General features: G+C 38.6%; 1 pseudogene; it reads right to left on the bottom strand.

Annotated features, from left to right (window-relative positions):
* Nucleotides 1–4045: 4045 nt before the first annotated feature.
* On the bottom strand, nucleotides 4046–4568 carry LOC123808520 (annotated as a pseudogene).
* Nucleotides 4569–4904: the final 336 nt, after the last annotated feature.

The raw sequence follows: 4904 nt of genomic DNA, 5'->3' as shown, positions 1-4904 counted from the left end.
ATTATCAAGAATATAAACAACATAAATGGAATATCCCATGTTTTGTGGAAAGTCTACTCAAGATATTGCTAATAATTTTCCTAACCTAAAAAATACATCTTTTCTTCTGCAACTACTATTAAATCTAAGATATTAAAATTAAAAGATTATTTTGATCCATCACTATCTAAAAAACATGAAAGATTTCTCACTTATGAACTCAACATATGTAACCATGTTCAAGCTCTACCTGCCTACAAGGTATGTAACTATTACTGTCAGGTGAAGGGAAAATTGCCTGAATGTCTGATAGTGGGCACTCTTCTGGTTATCACCTATGATTCTCACTTAAAGTTCAGGCTCTGATATCTCTGGTTCTGAAACCTGCTCCCTCTCAAGCTCTCCCCCATTGGTTTAGTGATCATATGGTTTTTCCAATCATGTGGTTTGCAAGTTCCCTGTGACATATTATTATTACATGTTTCTTCTATTTGCCTCCCTTATGTACGCATTCTTACTATTTCTTAACAATTGTCACTAATCTTTAAATAAACCATGTTCATGGTAGGGCTTGAGAAGTAAAGGGATTCTGGAATATAAGAAGGAGAAAATTAATATTGGAGAGAGGCACTGGTGGTGAGGTGAAGAAGGAATCTTCAGGGATAAGAGTTTCCTTCCTCTTACTCCTTTAACTCACCTCTATGCCTCATCTGTGCTCACTTTCAGGTGGTCTAATTTGGCCTTGTTTTCCTTATCCTTAAAATAATAGTTTCATACATAATCTTAAATAACCAAACACCAGAAGTTTTGTTGTTTTATCCACACCATACTAACCAAGAAAACTTACCAGTATTTAATTATCTTTTCTAATTATTTTGAAATATATTACCTTCAAATTAAAAAGTGAAAGAAGAAAAATGGTTTTATTTGCTTAAAGAACATTCCAGTAGTTGAACAGAAAATTTTTATAGGGACTTTTCTAGGAATAGATGTTCATTTAATTTTTATGCAGGGCACTATACTAGGGAGGCAATAACTTTAAAAAGAAATAAAGCACAAAGACATTTTTCTTGACTAGCTTAGAGATAAAAATAATTTTTCCATAAAACAACTCAGGACTCATCACAAGTAAATAGCATAAAATGATTTACTAAAATGAGCATGCTTTGATACTTAATAGGCATGAGATAAAGGAATGGCCAGAGTACTGTGGCATTCACCAGGGAAACTGGTACTTTCTCCAGGATCTCTGCCTTGCCCAAGGCCCATTCCAGGTGGCCACAGTGAGCAGGATCCAGGGATAAGCTGGCTACCCCATCTGCCTCCAGAACTAGCAAAGGACAGTGACCCAGGATATGAGAAGCTCTTCTCCCATTAGGCAGATGAGATCAGAAATGCTCATCTGAAGCCTTACACTTAAGGGCTCGAGGGACCTGTCATCTGCCAGCCATTCCACTGTGTAGGCAATGCTAAGATTTATAAGAAGTATAATATGCTAAGAAGTATAAGATTTATAACTTCCCACACAGACCTCAGTGCCTCTCAAATCCAGAGCTGTTTCTGCCTTCTTCCCCAATGGCTAACTCCACCTTTCACTTCATATTGCTTCGAGCCTGTTTTCTGAGACTTTCTCCTGTTTTCCATCTTTTATTCCAAGTTCTAGTGAATTTCAAAAAAAAAATTTATTTTAGAGTCCTTGATACTTCTAGTTTTAGAAACCTCCCCCACTGTATGACTCTCTTTAGACTAGGAAGGAATCAGCCAAGATGTGAAGAGGATCGAGTTCAAGTAGGACCATGGAATTCCAAGGAAGGTGCCTTTAGAGAGAGTGAGTCAAGGTTCAGCAGTGCTCCTGAAGCAGATGAAGACTAAGAACGTAGGCTTTGACTTAAGAAGGCCTCAGCACTGTTTTCCATTCTTTTTCTTCCCATTTCTGATGAATTTCCATGACTTGTCTCTGTCATTGGCACTAGTACTTCTCACTCCACATTGAGATAATCCACACCATCTCGCCACCCCAAGACTGAAGAGCTGTGTAAGAGGTAGGACGAGGACCACAGTCCAGGGGGATCATGGAACTCTAAGGAAGTCTTCCTTAACAGAGTGTTTAGCACACTTACTGCTCTCTGGACATGGCATTCAATGAGAGGGCTGTGAAGGGTAGGAGGGAGATGAAACGGAAGAGCTATTTTGGAGATGGGAACAACTTAACGATTTGTTGGAGAATAAAAGAGCCCACAGGAGAAATACTGGAGATGCAAAAGAGGATAGGATTGGGGGAGGGGAACCTCTTATGCTGAAGCAAGGTTGGAAAAGCAGAATCTGAAAGCATTCACTAAAATATTACTGGAGTGTTGGAATTAAGAGGGATGGCTCCCATTTCAGTAAACTAGGAAATGCTATCAGATTACATTTGTTTAGTTGCTCAAATAATTCAAGTAAATTGCCATAGCAATGTATATACTGGCTCAAGAGAGCTGATTAAACATTTTGACAGCTTTTATCTTTCCTTCCTACCAAAATTCCATTGAAGTGACAAAAGAGTTATAAAACCATAATAAATCCATAACAACTTTAGAAAGCAGGGAAAGCTGCCATCAAACGTGCAAATTTTTGGAAGATCCAGAGCAAATAGGGTAAGATTGATGGCATATCCCAAATAAACCCGTAGCTCCGTAAAGATGGAAATGATCCTCCAACACAAAAGGAACCTGGAAATAAGCCTAGGATTAAAGGCCGCAGGGAATTGAGAGGAGCAGGCCACATGTGTCTGGTTGGCCAGTTAGTGACAGGTGGTGGAGCAACAGCACCAGTGCCCTGCTCTCGAAGTAGTGGACTTTGGAAATCCAAATACAATGTGGAAGAATCCAGGAGATTTTGATGTGATGGGGTTTCTCTGATTAAAAAACACCAGAAGACAAGAACGTGCCCCCACCCAAAAGACAAGCTGTGTGCACAAGCCAGAGTGACCTTGTGGCTAGCACCCTACAATCATCTTTGCCCACAGAGCCCGGTGAATGCTGTCATTGGAAATACACTTCAGGTAACTGCACTCAGTAATCAAGACCCTTGCTTACAAATGTAAACTGGTGACCAAGGACCAAACAATCAATAACCAACAAAAGTTCAAATTCAACAAATAAAACCATGTCACCCTTGTGGAAACAAAGTTAATTTGGGAAATAAAAATCTTAAAAATTATTTTAGTCAATATCTTTAGTGACATTCAGGAGAATCATAGCTTATTTTTAAGGTGCTGTGAAAATGAGTGATTAGTGATTTTTTTTCATTATTCAGGCTGAATCATGGAAAGAATAAGCCAAAATCTGTTTAAGAACTGGAACATTGAATAGACTAATTTTCACATAACACCATGTAAAAATGGCAAAGAGGTGAAAAGTATAAGAATTGGTTGCATGTAATATCCTCTCTTTTTTTTAGCTTGAAAATTTCCATCTTTGTTGCAATCCTTTCTCATTTTCTTGCTCAATCTTGCTTTATATCTTTCAGAACTTTTCTTCTTGTTCTTGTATGCTGGTAGCACCGCTCTAACTTTGCAGCATGACTGCAGGTACAGCTTTAGATCTCTGTTTCTACTGTCACTTCAGTAGGATTTGGAGAAGGATGAGAAATAATGGTTAATGGCCCCTCAGTTACCTTGAACCACAGCAATGAGAGGATCTTTTCAATATTGATTATGGTTTTTTTCTATTTCACAAAACTTTTGAAAATTGTTTTATTTACAATGTCAACTTTTAAAAGGTTGCTAAACTAAAGTTAACTAGACAATAAATTAGGCAGAAATCACTTTACAAAAACAGGGAAAGCCCAAAATCCCACTTTCTATAGAGAGCCCACAATTCAGTTTTACTTGGAGCAAAGAGAAAAGACACTTTTTGTTCATCCTGGAAAGAAACTCAGCCATAAGTTTGGAGTCTGTATTCAGATGACATCTGCAATGAGGACAATATTCTGCAGTACAAATTGATTTGCTGCTGCATTTGTCTATTGTTTGTCTAACATTAACAGTTATGATCAGAGCATTACAATACTATTTGAAACAATCTTATGGTGTTATGGTGTCAGGCACAGCATTGCACTTCTCTTCATACCACTGGTTCTCTTTGTGTACCTGGGCTTCCTCTTCTTGGATAAAGTCATTTTTTATTTTGAAGGTCTTGTGAATCTCTTCAGGAGTTTTCCCTTGAGCACATTGGCACCAGTCTTGCATGTAACATCAGGCAATCCTTTGATATCTAAACACTTTGCAACCAGAATAAGTTCAAAATGCATTCCTTGGTCAACCAGCATTCAGGAATTCTTGGTCCCATACACAGATATCATCTGCTCATTTTTCCTTGTTCTCATCATCCTCAGAAGGAGGAGGGTCATCCTTGCTGTGGGGGCACCACTGAATGACCTTTTTTAATATAGCTGCACTAACATTGGGTAGAGGAACTGGTTCATCATCACCTCATCTTCCATTCCCAAGTCTTCTAACATGGTTTTGATAGTCACATATTGTTTGGCAATTCACCATCAACTTCAGATGTCTCTCCATCAGGATTCTGCAACTTAACTGAAGGCATGGTACTCAGTCTCAAAGATTGAGCAAGTGAGAGGCTGACGAGAGCCGGGCAGTATCAGCGGGCAATGGGGAAAGACAGAGAACAAGGACCCTTATCCACATTGATTACCTTGGTTCTTTGTTTTGGTTTCTTGTTTTACCTTGCTCCTTTAAATTTGGTTTATTTTTCAGGGTATGAGTAAGAACTGTGTTGACAGGAAAAATGCTTTTCTCAATAAATTGCCTGTCCACCAGAATGACAAAAGTTAGTGATGGTCTCTCTCATCCCAAAGAGATTTTGCATGTTCAGAGTATTTCTCATTGGGCACCTGCCAGCATTAGACTTTAGAGTCAGACT

The sequence above is a fragment of the Phyllostomus hastatus genome, unplaced genomic scaffold, assembly GCF_019186645.2.
Source record: "Phyllostomus hastatus isolate PE091 unplaced genomic scaffold, TTU_PhHast_1.1 phas_scaffold_501, whole genome shotgun sequence".
In the NCBI taxonomy this organism is placed as follows: domain Eukaryota; kingdom Metazoa; phylum Chordata; class Mammalia; order Chiroptera; family Phyllostomidae; genus Phyllostomus; species Phyllostomus hastatus.
This window is presented reverse-complemented; position numbering and strand designations above follow the sequence as displayed.